At 42.0% G+C, this 21334-nt stretch overlaps 1 pseudogene across 1 annotated transcript; it reads left to right on the top strand.

Moving 5' to 3' along the window:
• The first annotated feature begins 5432 nt into the window (after positions 1-5432).
• On the top strand, positions 5433-21177 carry LOC307054879 (heterogeneous nuclear ribonucleoproteins A2/B1-like; annotated as a pseudogene). The gene is made up of 5 exons: positions 5433-5460; positions 7463-7905; positions 8024-8318; positions 8480-8584; positions 21007-21177. The product of its transcript is annotated as a heterogeneous nuclear ribonucleoproteins A2/B1-like (transcript).
• Positions 21178-21334: the final 157 nt, after the last annotated feature.

Below are 21334 nucleotides of genomic sequence, written 5' to 3'. Positions count from 1 at the left end.
AAAATACCTAGGAATAAACCTACCTAGGGAGACAAAAGACCTGTATGCAGAAAACTATAAGACACTGATGAAAGAAAATAAAGATGATACAAATAGATGGAGAGATATACCATGTTCTTGGATTGGAAGAATCAATATTGTGAAAATGACTCTACTACCCAAAGCAATCTACAGATTCAATGCAATCCCTAACAAATTACCAATGGCATCTTTTACAGACCTAGAACAAAAAATCTTAAAATTTGTATGGAGACACAAAAGACCCCAAATAGCCAAAGCAGTCTTGAGGAAAAAAAATGGAACTGGAGGAATCAGACTCCCTGACTTCAGACTATAGTACAAAGCTACAGTCATCAAGACAATATGCTACTGGCACAAAAACAGAAATATAGATCAATGGAACAGGATAGAAAGCCCAGAGATAAACTCACGCACCTATGGTCAACTGATCTATGAAAAAGGAGGCAAGGATATACAATGGAGAAAAGACAGTCTCTTCAATAAGTGGTGCTGGGAAAACTGGACAGCTACATGTAAAAGAATGAAATTAAAACACTCCCTAACACCATACACAAAAATAAACTCAAAATGGATTAAAGACCTAAATGTAAGACTGGACACTATAAAACTCTTAGAGGAAAACATAGGAAGAACACTCTTTGACATAAACCACAGCAAGATATTTTTTGATCCACCTCCTAGAGAAATGGAAATAAAAACAAAAATAAACAAATGGGACCTAGTGAAACTTAAAAGCTTTTGCAAAGCAAAAGAAACTACAAACAAGACGAAAAGACACCCCTCAGAATGGGAGAAAATTTTTGAAAATGAATCAACGGAAAAAGGATTAATCTCCAAAACATATAAACAGCTCATGCAGCTCAATATTAAAAAAACAAATAACCCAATCCAAAAATGGGCAGAAAACATAAATAGACATTTCTCCAAGGAAGACATACAGATGGCCAGGAAGCACATGAAAAGCTGCTCAACAACACTTCTTATTAGAGAAATGCAAATCAAAACTACAGTGAGGTATCACCTCACACTAGTTAGAATGGGCATCATCAGAAAATCTACAAACAGCACATGCTGGAGAGGGTGTGGAGAAAAGGGAACCCTCCTGCACTGTTGGTGGGAATGTAAATTGATACAGCCACTATGGAGAACAGTATGGAGGTTCCTTAAAAAACTAAAAATAGAATTATCATATGACCCAGCAATCCCACTACTGGGCATATACCCAGACAAAACCATAATTCAAAAAGACACATGCACCCCAATGTTCATTGCAGCACTATTTACGATAGCCAAGTCATGGAAGCAACCTAAATGCCCATCAACAGACGAATGGATAAAGAATATGTGGTACATATATACAATGGAATATTACTCAGCCATAAAAAGGAACGAAATTGGGTCATTTGTAGAGACGTGGATGGATCTAGAGACTGTCATACAGAGTGAAGTAAGTCAGAAAGAGAAAAACAAATATCGTATATTAACACATATATGTGGAACCTAGAAAAATGGTACAGATGAACCAGTTTGCAGGGTAGAAATTGAGACACAGATGTAGAGAACAAACGTATGGACACCAAGGGGGGAAAGTGGCGGGGGTGGTGGTGGTGGTGGTATGAAATGGGAGATTGGGATTGACATATATACACTAGTGTTTAAAATGGATAACTACTAAGAACCTGTTATATATAAAAAAAATAAAATAAAATTCAAAAAAATAATAAAGGCATGAAGGAATACAACTGCATGGAATAGAATATATTCCCATGTGACTGTAAGACAGAGTCCAATCAGAGTGAAGAGTAAAGGATAATTCTGGAAAGGTGGGTTGGGGGGGAAATTCAGAATTGATAATAATCATCACCACACCTCACTTTTCCCTGAGCACTCACTGTGCGCCAGGCACCCTAACCACTTCAGAAGCACAGGCACACTTCCACCTCCCAACAACCCTGACATTGCTATCAACCCCATTTTACAGATAAGAAAAAGGGAGGCACATAGAACCGAGGCAATATCCAAGGTCACAGAGTCAATAGGTGGTGGAGCCTAAGAGTCCAACTTCAGAGCCTAAAGGGAGGGTCCTTTCTTAACAGACAAACTAGAACATGGGGAAAGACAAATTATGCTGAGCTAACACAAAGGTGAGGGGAGAGGAGAAAGGGAAGAAGAATTGACAGGATTTAACAGCTCATCAGATTAGTGAGAAAATCTGTAAAACACAAGGAGGCAAGAAGAATGCTGAGGTCAAGGAGTAAGTGCCCAGAGGTGGACTCCTGCTATTAACAAAGATCAGCAAGGCAAGAGTGGGTATAAAGAAAGGGGAAGAGGGGATTCAGAAGACAGAATTCCAGATATTTCCCTATTCATGCCTCTTAACTGGGTTAAGAGAGTAGGATTTAAACTGTAGCAAGGCATTTTGAGACAAATGGGGTAACTGAACACAGGTTGAATATTAGATGACATTAAGGAATTATGGTTAATTTTGTTGGGTGTGCCATTTGGTATAAAGGTTATTTTCTTTAAAGTCCTTATTCAAAAACGATGCACACTGAAGTATTTACAGGTAAAATACCTGGGATTTGCTGCAAAATACTACAACAGAGAAAATTAAAAGAAAGAGAAGAGCAGAATGTTAACAACTGCTGAAGCTGAGTGAGGGGTACAAAGATGTTCTTTCAGTATTCTCACTACTTTTGGCTGCATTTGTAAACTTTTCATAATAAAATTTAAATGTAATAACTCCATCTCCTTCTATACCCCCAAAAAAGAAAAGGAGAAAAAATTTTATGGGGGTGGGGGTAGGGGTGGGTGGTATGTGGACTTCAAACACTGGTCTGATTCCAGCCTTCTGCTGGTGTCATTAATGTCACCATTACTGTTAGGGGCTGAGACCAATGATCAGGAGAAAATGAACAGATATTTTATCTTTATCAGCATTAGATGTATGAGACAAACGTGAAAAATAGAGCAGCTCCTTTTAAATTTTCATCAAAACTTTGAAAGTTTTAATAGCTCCAAAGTAAAAGTTACTTAATCCTCTACTATACCATTTTCCTCTCTAGAAAATGAGAATTCAACTACCTAATGTGCAAGGTGACTGAGAAAATAAAATATGGCAGTGAATAGAAAGCACACTGCCAACACAGGACTACTGCTAACAAAACAGTACTTTTCACCATCGTTGTTTTGGCAGCACGCTAAGGCCCTGAGAATACAACAGTGTGAATGTATATGGAGAGAAACAATGCAGGACAATGCAGGAGCACCTCCGGAGAAGATGGAAAGCCCTGAATGAGGGCACAGGAATGTGCCCCTTCAAGAACAAGCCTGGCTTCCTGGAAGACCACCTGCAGCTGTGCCCCAAAGGGACTATGACTTTGGCATAGGATATCAAGGACACACTCTCCATTATGACCAAAGATAAGAACACAACAAGGAAGTGGTACCCATCTGAGGCAGGGCTGCCAGGCCCCTAGGAGTTCTCTCCTCCCTAACGGGCAGTCCCCTCTGGATGTGAGAGAACAGAGAGCTCCAGGGCAAACCTGGTACAACAGAAGTGGTTCTGGCCTCAGGATTCTCTCCCAGCACAGACAGCAGGCTGGAAATCCCCAAGCCTGCAGCTGGGGAGCACTTCACTAAAGTAAGGTATCAGAACCAGGTATGGAAGGGAAGGACAATACGCGGGACAGAATTGGGGTATGGGTTTTAGACTAAGCCTTCTCTCATGTCATGCTGATATCCAGCATGACATTAATCTATGTGCCTATGGGGGTTGTTGAACGTTATTGAAATGAACGTCATATTAGCATGTACCAGACACCCGTTTTACCCTTTCCGCACTCCCAACAGCCCCAGGAGGTTCAGTACCTTGCTCAACGTGACTATGAGAAAGAGGCAGACCTGGATTTGAACTCTCCCTATGGAGGGCGAGGCTCCCACAGCAGGCCTGGGATAGGCCCCGAGGGAAAGGCAAAGCCCAAAGAGACGCACACTTGAGGTTGCAGATTTGGGGGAGAAAGATAGGGCTCTCATTCATAAGTGGTGAATCTGAGCGATGAATCCAGGAGACCTCACGGCTACTTCTGTGTATATTTACAATGTTTTCATAATGCAAAATTTAAAATAAAACTTAAGTCTGGACGTCTTACCACCCACTCCTCTCTCCCATCCCCAGTCATTCAGGGAGTCAGCCACCAGCCCCCTGGGGATTGAGGAAAGTTCCCTGCCCCGTGGGCTGCACTCCACTTGCTCCACCCCAAGCTCCTGGAAGAGCCCCAGCGCCGGAGGAGCCAGACAACTTCTGGAGTCGCCGATCTGGGCAAAAGGACGCCCCACGCAAACCTGGGGATGTCTGACTCCCACCAGGCCCTTCCAACTCCCCCAGGAGCCTGCGGGCCCCGATGCCGCTGACCCAAGTCGTCCTCCCCACCCCAATCAAGACAAGTCTGGGTGTTTGCCCCAGGCCAGTCCTTCCCCCAAAATCCGGGGCATGGGGGCCAAGCGGCGCCTCCATCACCATGGTTGGCACCACCCAGCCGCGCTCCCCAATTAAGACCCAGGAAGGATGCCCGAGCCGCGCTCCCCAATTAAGACCCAGGAAGGATGGCCGAGCCGCGCGCCCCAGCAGTGGAGACGTCTGCTCCGGGCGAGGGGTACTTATGTCCCCAAATCACCTGCACCAGTCCAGACCCCTCCGGGACGGGACGCTGGCTCCCCTGCACCGCCGGACAGCACGAGACCCGAGACCCCAGCCCACAACCCCTACTAGGCGGACTGCGTCCGACCCCGTCCGGAAAACAATCAAACCTGAAGGAACCCGCGGACAGGGCAGACCAACCCCGCCTGCCCTCGCCAAGTTTTCCCAACCCTCTATCCCCGGGAGTCAGCGGCCACGGGAGGGTTTGCTCACCACGAGAGTTAAAAGATGGTCACAATGTGCAGAAATACAAGAGCCCGAAGCGGAAGTGAGATACCCACAATACCTTTGGGCGGGACTACAATACCCAAAATGCCCAGACAGCTCCGAAGCTCAAGACCGTACTCGCCAGATCACCGAGGGGCGCGGGACTACATTACCCACAATGCGCCGGGGGCGCGGGCACATTTCCCCACTGGACCCGGTTGTTGAACTCCAGTACGCCTCTCTTCTGCTCCGTTGGAACCCGCGCTCAAGATCCATAATTACAGCCACTTGGGCTCTGGGAGAAATTGTGGAAAATTAGATAAGTAAAGTCTAGTAAAGTGACTTTCAGGTACATTAGAAGGGTGGTTCAGGTGGTTCAGGTGAGCATTAAAATCTTTCTTTTTTAACTTGTGGGGTCCTCTTAGTTTTTAGTCACCTGGATGTGTACTTGTCCTCCATACTGCAGATTCACCCTAGTGTTTTTATATTTAAATAACAGCGCGTAATGAATGAACTTTTAAAATATGCCAAAGGTCCTGGCATTTTTCTTTTTTTTTTCTTTCTTTTTTCTTTTTTTTTTTTTTTGCGGTACGCGGGCCTCTCACTGTTGTGGCCTCTCCCGTTGAGGAGCACAGACTCCAGACGCACAGGCCCAGCGGCCATGGCTCACGGGCCCAGCCGCTCCGCGGCACGTGGGATCTTCCCTGACTGGGGCACGAACCCGTGTCCCTTGCATCGGCAGGCGGACTCTCAACCACTGCGCCACCAGGGAAGCCCTATTTTTCTTTTTTAAAGAGGAAAAATTCTGAAGTTTATTAAAAATAACAATAATTAGAAGAAAAAATGAGGAAAACTAAGCATGAAGACATTTAAAGCTACAATAACTAAAATTAAAATTATTTTACTAATACAAAAATCGCTGATTAGTTGTAACAGAATAGGAAGCTTAGAAACATTTCAAAGTATTAATAAACAGGGCTTCCCAGGTGGTGCAGTGCTTAAGAATCTGTCTGCCAATGCAGGGGACACAGGTTCAAACCCTGGTCTGGGAAGATCCCACATGCCACAGAGCAACTAAGCCTGTGTGCCACAACTACTGAACCTGTGCTCTAGGGCCCGTGTGCCACAACTACTGAGCCCACGTGTCACAGCTACTGAAGCCCGTGTGCCTAGAGCCCATTCTCTGCCACAAGTGAAGCCACCACAATGAGAAGCCCGTGCACAGCAGAGTATCTCCCGCTTGCCACAACTAGAGAAAGCCTGTGTGCAGCAACAAAGACCCAACTCAGCCAAAATAAATAAAATAAATTTATATTTAAAAAGTATTAATAAACAGACATACTCTTTTTCTAGGAATTTGATGAAAGTGTTTTCAAATTACTTCCTATTTACTCAAAATGAAATAATGAGAACCAGATTTAACCTCTTGCCTAAATCAACTTTAAAAAAACAAAATATATGAAATGACAGGTTTGAAGACATTGGACATAAGACAATGAAGAGCCATGAACCCTGAGAAATAGGTAAGAAACCAGATGAGACTTTGAACATCACTGGATGGAGAGAAATTTCAGGCCACAGGACAGAGAAGGGAAATCCAACTGGAGGGACCTCTTTCTCAAGTGTCAGTTGAGTGCCAACGAATGTGCACATGTGCAACCCCCCAGGAAAGAAACTGAAAAAGATTAGAGAGAAATATCATGAGCTCACATAGGGCCAGGAATAGTGCCTGTTCCTGCCAGACAGAGCAGAAATCTTCATAATTCACATGGTGTGGAGTAAAGAATTCTCACAAGAATTTTGCCTCAATGACAGGGGCAAAATTAGGCCTAAATGCCTGATTGAGAGAATCTTTATGTTAAATTTAGGGGAGAAGTATGTCAAATATGTTTCAGAAATCTTAAAAGTCACTTCCATTTTTACATGAATCGTGTATGCAGAAATATACATATTCTTATATAAAAAATTTTTGAAGAAACTAGATTCAAGGTTTCCCATAAAATGAGCAGTAAATTTAATAAAATTCACTTAAAAGAGCATTTGCATATATTTCAACACCATAAAGTAATTCTAATATATATCTGGATGATTATATTGATGATATTTATCAAAAATGGTGATAAATGATAAAACCCAGTTTGCTCTATTATTAGCATTTTAATATAAAACTATAATAATCAGTGTGACAGTAATGCACGTCAGCTGAATGGAACTAAAGGGAAAGTCAATAAAATGGAAGGGAGAGAGGGAGGAAAATTGAGAAAGATGGAAAGCTTCAGTTTGGAAAGTTTAAGAAAAAATAGTTACTTGGGGAAATTAAGCTAGCTCACAAAACAAATACAAAAAGAGAAGTCAGAGATCTAACATGAAATATAAATGATTTTGAAAACCATCTTGTGGTCCGGAAGGCCTCTACATGCATTACACTGAAGCAGAGACCATCAAGAAAAGAATGCCTCAAGACAACAGTGTCAGGACAAGTATGCTCATGCTCATTGGTGGATATCTCTCTCATCTGTCTGGGCTGAAATCCAGCTGAAGTGACTGAGTCTGCTATTGAGAGAGAAAAGGACATTTCTATAAACATTATTGGTGGCTTAAGCTTTGAAACCACAGAAGAAAGCTTGAGGAACTACTATGAGCCATGGGGAAAACTTACAGACTGTGGTAATGAGAGATCCTGAAAGCGAAACTCAAGAATATTTGGTTTTGTAACTTTTCCATCCATAGATAAGGTTGATGCTGCCATGGCTGCAAAATCGCATTCAATTGATGGAAGAGTGATTGAGCCAAAATGTGCCATAGCCAGAGAGGAATCTGGAAAGCCTGGCACTCATGTAACTGAAAAGCTCTTTGTTGGTGGAACTAAAGAAGATACCAAAGAATATCAGCTTAGAGATTACTGCAAGGACTATGGAAAAGTTGATGTCATTTGAGATAATTACTGATAGGCAGTGTGGAAAGAAAAGAAGCATTGGGTTTATTACTTTTTTTTTTTGGCTGCGCTGTGTGGCACATGGGATCCCTGATCAGGGATTGAACCCACATCCTCCACTTTGAAAGGACAGAGTCTTAACCACTTGACCACAAGGGAAGTTCTGGATTTACTACTTTTGATAACCATGATCATGTGGATTAAACTGTACTGCAGCAATACCATACCATCAGTGGTCAGAAGTAAGAAAGGCTTTATCTAGACAAGAAACACAGGAAGTCCAAAGTTCTAGTAGGGGCAGAGGAGACTTTGAGGGATTTGTGCAGAGGCAGTGAATTTTGGGACCAGGATCATGAGGCAAGTTTAGAGTAGGATCTGATGAATATGGAAGAGGACATGGATTGGGGGATAGCTATAATGGGTATGGAGGAAGATCTGGAGGTGGCAATTTTAGAGGTAGCACAGGTTATGAAGGAGGAAGATGAAGATATAATAGTGGAGGACCTGGATCTGGCAGTCAGAGGTGGGTAGTGGGGAGGCTACAGAGGTGATTATGACAACTATGCAGGAAAAAATTATGGAAGTGGAAATTAGAATGTTTTTAAAATTATAATTAGCAACCTTATATCTATGGTCCAATGAAGAGTGGAAATTTTGATGACAGTAGGAACATAAGAGAAACTTACGGTGGAGGAAACTATGGTACAAGAGGCAGTGGCACAGTAAGGGATATAAGGCAGGAACCAACACTGAACTTCTTCCCATTTGCCATGGACTTTACTGTGTAATTTGGAGAGGACAAGAGCCCACAAGTAACAACAGGTTCAGGTTATCAAAATAAGAATGTTTAGAACACTTATCTCACACATACATAAATATAGAATGATATGGTAGAAGACACTACAGCAGATACGGGGAGCTGTTTGTGGATGGACTGGATTATTTAATAGCATTACCTTACTATGAAGGAAGGACTGTAAAGAAATGCCTTTGAGATAGTTTCTTTCTGTTTTTTTTTAAACATCTTTATTGGAGTATAATAGCTTTACAATGTTGGGTTAGTTTCTGCTGTACAAAAAAGTGAATCAGCTGTATGTATACATATATCCTCATATCCCCTCCCTCTTGTGCCTCCCTCCCACCCTCCCTATCCCACCCCTCTAGGGGGTAACAAAGCACTAAGCTGGACTCCCTGTGCTGTGCAGCTGCTTCCCACTAGCTACCTGTTTTACATTTGGTAGTGTATATATGTCAGTGCTACTCTCTCACTTTGTCCCAGCGTACCCTTCCTACCCCGTGTCCTCAACTCCATTCTCTATGTCTGTGTTATTATTCCGGTTCTGGCCATATATTCATCAGAGCGATTTTTTTTCTGGATTCCATATATATGTGTTAGCATACAATATTTGTTTTTCTCTTTCTGGCTTCATTCACTCTGTATGACAGACTCTACGTCCATCCACCTCTCACAAATAACTCAATTGCATTTCTTCTTTATACCTGAGTAATATTCCATTGTGTATATGTGCCACATCTTCCTTATGCATGCATCCGTCGATGGACACTTAGGTTGCTTCCGTGCCCTGACGATTCCAAATACTGCTGCAATGAACATTGTGGTACATGTCTCTTTTTGAATTACAGTTTTCTCGGGGTATATGCCCAGTAGTGGGATTGCTGGGTCATAGGGTAGTTCTATTTTTAGCTTTCTTTTTCCCTTAACATCTTTACTGGAGTATAATTGCTTTACAATGGTGTGTTAGTTTCTGCTTTATAACAAAGTGAATCAGTTATACATATACATATGTTCCCATATCTCTTCCCTCTTGCGTCTCCCTCCCTCCCACCCTCCCTATCCCACCCCTCTAGGTGGTCACAAAGCACCGAGCTGATCTCCCTTTGCTTTGTGGCTGCTTCCCACTAGTTATGTATTTTACGTTTGGTAGTGTATATATGTCAATGCCACTCTCTCACTTTGTTACAGCTTACCCTTCCCCCTCCCCATATCCGCAAGTCCATTCTCTAGTAGGACTGTGTCTTTATTCCTGTCTTACCCCTAGGTTCTTCATGACATTTTTTTTCTTAAATTCCATATATATGTGTTAGCATACGGTATTTGTCTTTCTCTTTCTGACTTACTTCACTCTGTATGACAGACTCTAGGTCCATCCACCTCATTACAAATAGCTCAATTTCGTTTCTTTTTATATCTGAGTAATATTCCATTGTATATACGTGCCACATCTTCTTTATCCATTCATCCGATGATGGACACTTAGGTAGCTTCCATCTCCGGGCTATTGTAAATAGAGCTGCAATGAACATTTTGGTACATGACTCCTTTTGAATTATGGTTTTCTCACGGTATATGCCCAGTAGTGGGATTGCTGAGTCATATGGTAGTTTTACTTGTAGATTTTTAAGGAACCTCCATACTGTTCTCCATAGTGGCTGTATCAATTCACATTCCCACCAGCAGTGCAAGAGTGTTCCCTTTTCTCCACACCCTCTCCAGCATTTATTGTTTCTAGATTTTTTGATGATGGCCATTCTGACTGGTGTGAGATGATATCTCCTTGTAGTTTTGATTTGCATTTCTCTAATGATTAATGATATTGAGCATTCTTTCATGTGTTTGTTGGCAGTACATATATCTTCTTTGGAGAAATGTCTATTTAGGTCTTCTGCCCATTTTTGGATTGGGTTGTTTGATTTTTTGTTATTGAGCTGCATGAGCTGCTTGTAAATTTTGCAGATTAATCCTTTGTCAGTTGCTTCATTTGCAAATATTTTCTCCCATTCTGAGGGTTGTCTTTTCGTCTTCTTTATGGTTTCCTTTGCTGTGCAAAAGCTTTGAAGTTTCATTAGGTCCCAGTTGTTTATTTTTATTTTAATTTCCATTTCTCTAGGAGGTGGGTCCAAAAGGATCTTGCTGTGATTTATGTCACAGAGTGTTCTGCCTATGTTTTCCTCTAAGAGTTTGATAGTTTCTGGCCTTACATTTAGGTCTTGAATCCATTTTGAGCTTATTTTTGTGTATGGTGTTAGGGAGTGATCTAATCTCATACTTTTACGTTTACCTGTCCAGTTTTCCCAGCATCACTTATTGAAGAGGCTGTCCTTTCTCCACTGTACATTCCTGCCTCCTTTATCAAAGATAAGGTGACCATATATGAGTGGGTTTATCTCTGGGCTTTCAATCCTGTTCCATTGATCTATCTTTCTGTTTTTGTGCCAGTACCATACTGTCTTGATTACTGTAGCTTTGTAGTATAGTCTGAAGTCAGGGAGCCTGATTCCTCCAGCTCCGTTTTTCGTTCTCAAGATTGCTTTGGCTATTTAGGGTCTTTTGTGTTTCCATACAAATTGTGAAATTTTTTGTTCTAGTTCTGTGAAAAATGCCAGTGGTAGTTTGATAGGGATTACATTGAATCTGTAGATTGCTTTGGGTAGTAGAGTCATTTTCACAATATTGATTCTTCCAATCCAAGAATATGGTATATCTCTCCATCTATTTGTATCACCTTTAATTTCTTTCATCAGTGTCTTATAATTTTCTGCATACAGGTCTTTTGTTTCCTTAGGTAGGTTTATTCCTAGATATCTTATTCTTTTTGTTGCAATGGTAAATGGGAGTGTTGTCTTGATTTCACTTTCAGATTTTTCATCATTAGTGTATAGGAATGCCAGAGATTTCTGTGCATTAATTTTGTATTCTGTTACTTTACCAAATTCATTGATTAGCTCTAGTAGTTTTCTGGTAGCATCTTTAGGATTCTCTATACTGTAGTATCATGTATACTATATATAGTATACTATACTATATATAGTATAGTATACTATAGTATCATGTCATCTGCAAACAGTGACAGCTTTACTTCTTCTTTTCTGATTTGGATTCCTTTTATTTCCATTTCTTCTCTGACTGCTGTGGCTAAAACTTCGAAAACTATGTTGAATAAGAGTGCTGAGAGTGGGCAACCTTGTCTTGTTCCTGATCTTAGTGGAAATGATTTCAGTTTTTCACCATCGAGGACGATGTTGGCTGTGGGTTTGTCATATATGGCCTTTATTATGTTGAGGAAAGTTCCCTCTATGCCTACTTTCTGCAGGGTTTTTATTATAAATGGGTGTTGAATTTTGTCAAAAGCTTTCTCTGCATCTATTGAGATTATCATATGGTTTTTCTCCTTCAGTTTGTTTATATGGTGTATCACGTTGATTGATTTGCATATATTGAAGAATCATTGCATTCCTGGAATAAACCCCACTTGATCATGGTGTATGATCCTTTTAATGTGCTGTTGGATTCTCTTTCCTAGTATGTTGTTGAGGATTTTTGCATCTATGTTCATCAGTGATATTGGCCTGTAGTTTTCCTTCTTTGTGACATCCTTGTCTGGTTTTGGTATCAAGGTGATGGTGGCCTCAGAGAATGAGTTTGGGAGTGTTCCTCCCCCTGCTATATTTTGGAAGAGTTTGAGAAGCCTAGGTGTTAGCTCTTCTCTAAATGTTTGATAGAATTCACCTGTGAAGCCATCTGGTCTGGGCTTTTGTTTGTTGGAAGATTTTTAATCACAGTTTCAATTTCAGTGCTTGTGATTGGTCTGTTCATATTTTCTATTTTTTCCTGGTTCAGTCTCAGCAGGTTGTGCATTTCTAAGAATTTGTCTATTTCTTCCAGGTTGTCCATTTTATTGGCGTAGAGTTGCTTGTAGTAATCTCTTATGATCCTTTGTATTTCTGCAGTGTCAGTTGTTACTTCTCCTTTTTCGTTTCTAATTCTATTAATTTGAGTCTTCTCCCTTTTTTTCTTGATGAGTCTGGCTAATGGTTTATCAATTTTGTTTATCTTCTCAAAGAACCAGCTTTTAGTATTATTGATCTGTGCTATTGTTTCCTTCATTTCTTTTTTACTTATTTGTGATCTGATCTTTATGGTTTCTTTCCTTCTGCCAACTTTGTGGGTTTTTTGTTCTTCTTTCTCTAATTGCTTTAGGTGCAAGTTTAGGTTGTTTATTTTAGTTGTTTCCTGTTTCTTAAGGTAGGATTGTATTGCTATAAACTTCCCTCTTAGACCTGCTTTTGCTGCATCCCATAGGTTTTGGCTCATCGTGTCTCCATTGTCATTTGTTTCTAGGTATTGTTGATTTCCTCTTTGATTTCTTCACTGATCACTTGGTTATTAAGTATTGTATTGTTCAGCTTCCATGTGTTTGTATTTTTTACAGATGTTTTCCTGTAATTGATATCTGGTCTCATAGTGTTGTGGTCGGAAAAGATACTTGATACAATTTCAATTTTCTTAAATTTACCAAGGCTTGATTTGTGACCCAAGATATGATCTATCCTGGAGGATGTTCCATGAGCACTTGAGAAAAATGTGTATTCTGTTGTTTGGGGATGGAATGTCCTATAAATATCAATTAAGTCCATCTTGTTTAATGTATCATTTAAAGCTTGTGTTTCCTTATTTACTTTCATTTTGGATGATCTGTCCATTGGTGAAAGTGGGGTGTTAAAGTCCTGTACTATGATTGTGTTACTGTGAATATCCCCTTTTATGGCTGTTAGTATTTGCCTTATGTATTGAGGTGCTACTATGTTGGGTGCATAAATATTTACAATTGTTATATATTCTTCTTGTATTGATCCCTTGATCATTACATAGTGTCGTTCTTTGTCTCTTGTAATAGTCTTTATTTTGACGTCTATTTTGTCTGATACGAGAATTGCTACTCCAGCTTTCTTTTGATTTCCATTTTCGTGGACTGTCTTTTTCCATCCCCTCACTTTCAGTTTGTATGTGTCCTTAGGTCTGAAGTGGGTCTCTTGTAGACAGCATATATACGGGTCTTGTTTTTGTATCCATTCAGCCAGTCTGTGTCTTTTGGTGGGAGCCTTTAATCTATTTACATTTAAGGTAATTATCGATATGTATATTCCTATTCCCATTTTCTTAATTGTTTTGTGTTTATTATTGTGTGTCTTTTCCTTCTCTTGTGTTTCTTGCCTAGAAAAGTTCCTTTAGCACTTTTTGTAAAGCTGGTTTGGTGGTGCTGAACTCTCTCAGCTTTTGCTTGTCTGTGAAGCTTTTAATTTCTCCATGAAATCTGAATGAGATCCTTGCTGGGTAGAGTAATCTTGGTTGTAGATTTTTCTCCTTCATCACTTTAAATATGTCCTGCCAGTCCCTTCTGGCTTTCAGAGTTTCTGCTGAAAGATCAGCTGTTAACCTTATGGAGATTCCCTTGTGTGTTATTTGTTGTTTTTCCCTTGCTGCTTTTAATATGTTTTCTTTGTATTTAATTTTTGATAGTTTGACTAATATGTGTGTGGGCATGTTTCTCCTTGGATTTATCCTGTATGTGACTCTCTGTGCTTCCTGGACTTGATTAACTTTCCTTTCCCATATTAGGGAAGTTTTCAACTATAATGTCTTAAAATATTTTCTCAGTCCCTTTTTTTCTCCCTTCTTCTTCTGGGACCCCTATAATTCGAATGTCAGTGCGTTTAATGTTGTCCCAGATGTCTCTGAGACTGTCCTCAGTTCTTTTCATTCTTTTTTCTTTATTCTGCTCTGCAGTAGTTATTTTCACTATTTTATCTTCCAGTTCACTTATTCGTTCTTCAGCCTCAGTTATTCTGCTACTGATCCCTTCTAGAGTATTTTTAATTTCATTTATTGTGTTGTTCATCATTGCTTGTTTCCTCTTTAGTTCTTCTAGGTCCTTGTTAAATATTTCTTGCATTTTCTCTATTCTATTTCCAAGATTTTGGATCATGTTTACTATCATTATTCTGAATTCTTTTTCAGGTAGACTGCCTATTTCCTCTTCATTTGTTAGGTCTGCTGGGTTTTTACCCTCCTCCTTCATCTGCTGTGTGTTTTTCTGTCTTCTCATTTTGCTTATTGTACTGTGTTTGGGGTCTCCTTTTTGCAGGCTACAGGTTCGTAGTTCCCGTTGTTTTTGGTGTCTGTCCCCAGTGGCTAAAGTTGGTTCAGTGGGTTGTGTAGGCTTCCTGGTGGAGGGGACTAGTGCCTGTGTTCTCGTGGATGAGTCTGGATCTTGTCTTTCTGGTGGGCAGGTCCACGTCTGGTGGTGTGTTTTGGGGTGTCTGTGGCCTTATGATTTTAGGCAGCCTCTCTGCTAATGGATGGGGATGCGTTCCCATCTTGCTAGTTGTTTGGCATGGGGTGTCCAGCACTGTAGCTTGCTGGTCGTTGAATGAAGCTGGGTCTTGGTGTTGAGATGGAGATCTCTCGGAGATTTTCACCATTTGATATTACATGGAGCTGAGAGGTCTCTTGTGGACCAGTTTCCTGAAGTTGGCTCTCCAACCTGATTCCTGGCTGTAGCACCAACCGCCTTTCATCCACACAGCTCAGAATAAAAGAGAGAAAAAAAGAAAGAAAGAAAGAAAGAAGAAAGAAAGAGAAAGAAAGAAGAAAAAGGATAAAATAAAATAAAGTTATTAAAATAAAAAATAATTATTAAGAAAAAAGTTTTTTTTAAAGTAAAACAAGCAAACAAAACGGATGGACAGAAACCTAGGACAAATGGTGAAAGCAAAGCTATACAGACAAAATCTCACACAGAAGCATACACATACAGACTCACAAAAAGAGGAAAAGGGGAAAAAATAATATATCTTGCTCCCAAAGTCCACCTCCTCAATTTGGGATGATTCATTGTCTATTCAGGTATTCCGCAGATGCAGGGTACCTCAAGTTGATTGTGGAGATTTAATTCGCTGCTCCTGAGGCTGCTGGGAGGGATTTCCCTTTCTCTTCTTTGTTTGCACAACTCCTGGGGTTCAGCTTTGGATTTGGCCCCAACTCTACATGTAGGTCACCTGAGGGCGTCTGTTCTTCGCTCAGAGAGGACAGGGTTAAAGGAGCAGCTGATTCAGGGGCTCTGTCTCTCTCAGGCCTGGGGGAGGGAGGGGTACTGATGTGGAGCGAGCCTGTTGCAGCAGAGGCTGGCGTGACGTTGCAGCAGCTTGAGGCACACCGTGCATCTCCCAGGGAAGTTGTCCCTGGATTACGGTACACTGGCAGTGGCGGGCTGCACAGGCTCCCATTAGGGGAGGTTTGGATAGTGACCTGTGCTTGCACATAGTCTTCTTGGTAGCAGCAGCAGCAGCCTTAGCATCTCATGCCCATCTCTGGGGTCTGCGCTGTTAGGCGCGTCTCACGCCCGTCTCTGGAGCTCCTTTAAGCAGCGCTCTCAGTCCCCTCTCCTCGTGCACCAGGCAACAAAGAGGGAAGAAAAAGTCTCTTGTCTCTTCCGCAGGTCCAGACTCTTCCCCAGACTCCCTCCTGGCTAGCCGTGGTGCACTAACCCCCTCAGGCTGTGTTCACGCAGGACCAACCCCAGTCCTCTCCCTGCGATCCGACTGAAGCCCGAGCCTCAGCTCCCAGCCCTTGCCCACCACAGCGGGTGAGCAGACAAGCCCCTCGGGCTGGTGAGTGCAGGTTGGCACCAATCTTCCATGCGAGAATCTCTCCGCTTTCCCCTCTGCACCCCTGTTGCTGCGCTCTCCTCCATGGCTCCGAAGCTTCCCCGCTCCGCCACCCGCAGTCTCCGCCCGCGAAGGGGCTTCCTAGTGTGTGGAAACCTTTCCTCCTTCACAGCTCCCACCCACTAGTGCAGGTCCCATCCCTATTCTTTTGTCTCTGTTTTTTCTTTTTTCTTTTGCCCTACCCAGGTACGTGAGGAGTTTCTTGCCTTTTGGGTGGTCTGAGGTCTTCTGCCAGCGTTCAGTGGGTGTTCTATAGGAGCAGTTCCACGTGTAGATGTATTTCTGATGTATCTGTGGGGAGGAAGGTGATCTCCGCTTCTTATTCTTCTGCCATCTTCCTCTCTTGTTATAGTCTTTATTTTAAAGTCTATTTTTTCTGTTATGAGTATTGCTACTCCAGCTTTCTTTGGATTTCCATCACCTCACTTTCAGTCTTTATGTGTCCCTAGGTCTGAAGTGGGTCTCTTGTAGACAGCATATATACGGGTGTTGTTTTTGTATCCATTGAGCCAGTCTGTGTCTTTTGATTGGAGCATTTAATCCACTTACATTTAAGGTAATTATCGATATGTATGTTCTATTACCATTTTCTTAATTGTTTTGGCTTTGTTTTTGTATGTCTTTTCCTTCTCTTTTGTTTCTTGCTTAGAGAAGTTCTTTTAGCATTTGTTGTAAAGCTGGTTCGTATGTGCTGAATTCTCTTAACTTTTGCTCGTCTGTAAATATTTTAACTTCTCCATCGAATCTGAATGAGATCCTTGCTGGGTAGAGTAATCTTGGTTGTAGGTTTTTTCCCTTTCATGACTTTAAATATGGCCTGCCGCTCCCTCTGGCTTGCAGTTTCTGCTGATAGGTCAGTTGTTAACCTTATGGGGATTCTCTTGTATGTTGTTTGTTGCTTTTCCCTCGCTGCTTTTAATATTTTTTCTTTGTGTTTACGTTTTGATAGTTTGATTAATACGTGTCTTGGCATGTTTCTCCTTGTATTTATCCTGTATGGGACTCTCTGTGCTTCCTGGACTTGATTATCTTTCCTTTCCCATATTAGGAAAGTTTTCAACTATAATCTCTTCAAATATTTCCTCAGTCCCTTTCTTTTTCTCTTCTTCTTCTGGGACCCCTATAATTCGAATGTTGGTGCATTAAATATTGTCCCCGATGTCTCTGAGGCTGTCCTCAATTCTTTTCATTCTTTTTTCTTTATTCTGCTCTGTGGCAGTTATTTTCACTATTTTACCTTCCAGGTCACTTATCCATTCTTCTGCCTCAGTTATTCTGCTATTGATTCCTTCTAGAGAATTTTTAGTTTCATTTATTCTGTTGTTCCTCATTGTTTGTTTGCACTTTAGTTCTTCTACATCCTTGTTAAACATTTCTTATAGTTTTCTCCATTCTACTTCCGTGATTTTGGATCATGTTTACTATCATTACTCTGAATTATTTTTTAGGTAGACTGCTTATTTCCTCTTCATTTATTTGGTCTGGTGTGTTTTTACCTTTCACCTTCATCTGCTGCATATTTCTCTGTCTTCTCATTTTGTTTGACTTGCTGTGTTTGGTTCCCCTTTTCACAGGCTGTAAGTTTGTAGTTCCCTTTTTTTTTTTTTTTTTTTGATGTCTACCCCAGTGAGTGAGGTTTGTCCAGTGGCTTGTGTAGGCTTCCTGGTGGAGGGGACTGGTGCCTGTGCTCTGGTGGGTTGGGCTGAATCTTGTCCTTCTGGTGGTTAAGACTGCATCTGGTTGTGTGTTTTGGTGTGTCTGTGAACTTAGTATGACTTCCGGCAGCCTCACTGCTAATAGGTGAAGCTGTGTTCCTGTCTTGCTAGTTGTTTGGCATGGGCTATCCAGCACTGGAGCTTGCTGGCTGTTGGGTGGAGCTGGGTCTTAGTGTTGAGATAGACATCTCTGTGAGTGCTCTCACCAATTGATATTACATGGGGCTAGGAGATCTCTGGTGGTCCAGTGTCCTGGACTCGGCTCTCCCACCTCAGAGGCTCAGGTCCGACACCTGGTCAGAGGACCAAGACCCTGCCAGCCACACGGCTCAGAAGAAAAGAAAGAAAGAAAATAACGAACAGATATAATCCCAAACAAAATGGTAAAAGCAAAACTAAACAGACAAAAATCACACAAAGAAACACACACACACACTCATAAAAAGAGAAACAAACAAACAAACAAAACCCAGACAGTACCCTAGGACAAATGGTAAAAGCAAACCTAAACAGACAAAGTCACACAAGGAAATGTACACATACACACTTACAAAAAGAAAGAGGGAAAAACATAATAATAATAATAATTTTTAAAATAAATAAATAAGGAAGAGAACAACCAAACCAATAAACAAACCCACCAGTGATAATGAGCACTAAAAATTAAACTGAGATAAACCAAAAACAAATCAGATGCAGAAAGCAAACCCCAAGTCTACAGTTGCTCCCAAAGTCCACCGCCTCAATTTTGGGAACATTCGTTGTCTATTCAAGTATTGCACAGATGCAGGGTTTATCAAGTTGATTGTGGGGAATTAATCTGCTGCTCCTGAGGCTGCTGGAAGAAATTTCCCTTTCTCTTCTTTGCACAGCTCCTGGGGTTCAGCTTTGCTTTTAACCCTGCCTCTGTGTGTAGGCTGCCCTCAGACATCTTTTCCCCACCCAGACAGGAGGGGGTTAAAGCAGCAGCTGATTAGGGCTCTCTTGCTCGCTCAGGCTGGGGAGAGGGAGGAGTATGGTAGTCATAATTGGAATGCAGGGTGAGCCTGCAGCGGCAGTGGCTGACATGACATTGCAACAGACTGAGGTGCTCTGTATGTTTTCCCAGGGAAGTTGTCCCTGGATCATGCCCATCTCTGGAGTTCACTTAGGCAGTGCTGTGTCTTCTGTGGGCACACCGAACAGGAATCCCCTCTCCTCATGCACCCCAAAACAATGGTCTCTTGCCTCTCTGGCAGGTCCAGACTTTTTTCTGGACTCCCTCCTGGCTAGCCCCCTTCAGGCTCTCTTCACACAGCCAATCCAGTCCTCTCCTTGGGGTCTGACCTCTAAGGTGCAAGCCTCAGTTCCCAGACCCCCCGCCCCAGTGGGTGAGCATACAAGTGTCTCAGGTTGGTGAGTGCTGGTCAGCACCGATCCTCTGTGCCGGAATCTCTCCACTTTGTCCTCTGCACCCCTGTTGCTGCACTCTCCTCCATGGCTCCAAATCATCGCCCCCCCATCCACCCCCCCGTCCCCACCAGTGAAGGGGCTCCATAGTGTGTGGAAACTTTTCCTCCTTCACAACTCCCTCCCAGAGGTGCAGGTCCTATCCCTATTCTTTTGTCTCTGTTTTTCCTTTTTTCTCTTTCCCTACCCAGGTACGTGGGGATTTTCTTGCCTTTTGGGAAGTCTGAAGTCTTCTTCCAGCGTTCAGTAGGTGTTCCGTAGGAGTTGTTCCACATGTAGATGTATTTTTGATATATTTGTGGGGAGGAATGTAATCTCCATGTCTTATTCCTCCACCTTCTTGAAGGTCTTTCAGCACTCCTAAGATAGTTTCTTGCCTTTTTAATTCTTTTTCTTTTTTGCTTCATCATGTTTTAGTTGTGGCACGCAGGCTCCTCTCTAGTTGTGGCATGCAGGTTTTCTCTCTCTGGTTGTGGTGTGCAGGCTCCAGAGCACGTGGGCTCTGTAGTTCTGGCACACAGGCTCTGTAGATGTGGTGCATGGGCTTAGTTGCGGGATGTGGGATCTTAGTTTTCCAACCAGGGATCAAACCCACCTCCCCTGCATTGGAACATGGATTCTTTACACTGGACCACTGGGGAAGTCCCTAATTGTTGTTTCTTTCTAGTGGTCTTTGTAAGAGTATAGAAACATTCCTTCGTTGGTAGTGTTAAATGTGTAAATTTTAGGTTTCATGTGAAACCTTTTAAAACAATTTTCTGAAAATATTGAAAAGCTACTAGCCAGGATCACGTTTTCCTTTTTAAAAATTTAAGTGCATATGTAGAGTTAGGAAGCTATTGTACATTTATGATTTAATAAAATAAATGAAAAAATGCCTCTTTAATTCCAGCCAAAATAGAATTAGCCCCCTTCCTCCCAGGTTCTTCCTCTTACCACTAAAAAACTCTGGACATAACACAACAAAAAAGCATAGGCAGAATCTGAATGTGGAAGGAAGAAGGAAGACTGTCAGTGGGCCATGGGATTTGAGGATCCATACAGTAGTGGATTCTCTATGTTTCTACTGCCTCTTATATATACTGGACAGGGTGCTGAAGAAACCTCCAACCAGGAACAGCCCAACAGGCATGGATTAAAAAAAAAGCCATGAGCAAGAAAAGTTTGTTCTCCCTAGCCAAAGGACAAGGAAAAGATTTGGTTACCATCAGATAATCTTTTCCACAATACCCACCCTACTCTACCCAAACACCAGTGAAAAAAACCTCATCCTGCTCCATAGTTTCGTAGAGCCAAGCAGAGAGCTGATCTTCCACCTTATCATCCCCCACTCTGCAAGTAGCCCTCCAAGTCCAAATGGTGTCAGTAGGCTGATGGAGAGTTGATCTTCCAACCTCCACTAGGTGGAAACACTCAATGCTCCAATTCCCCCCACTTTCTTACCCTTACCCTAGAGTAGTGTCAGTGGAGTCCTACAGCAGTTTGAACCTCCTCCCCACCTGGCAGTGACAAAACTTAATGAGAAGATGAAATATGAGGCTAGTCACACTACACTAATACCACTACCACCACCACCCCTCCACCCAATCAGCAAGGCCCACACCCATATCCAGCATCCAGACTGAACAACACAATGCAGTTCTGACCCAGTGAGCATTCCACTCTCCCCCACTCCCCACCTGGTGTCTGCAGAGCCCAAGAGGGAGCTAAACCTCCACCCCCACCTGCCAGCAATGAGATTGAACAGGCAGAATGAAGCACAGCTAGTAAGCAATTCACTCA

This window comes from Hyperoodon ampullatus (assembly GCF_949752795.1).
Source record: "Hyperoodon ampullatus genome assembly, chromosome: 6".
In the NCBI taxonomy this organism is placed as follows: domain Eukaryota; kingdom Metazoa; phylum Chordata; class Mammalia; order Artiodactyla; family Ziphiidae; genus Hyperoodon; species Hyperoodon ampullatus.
This window is presented reverse-complemented; position numbering and strand designations above follow the sequence as displayed.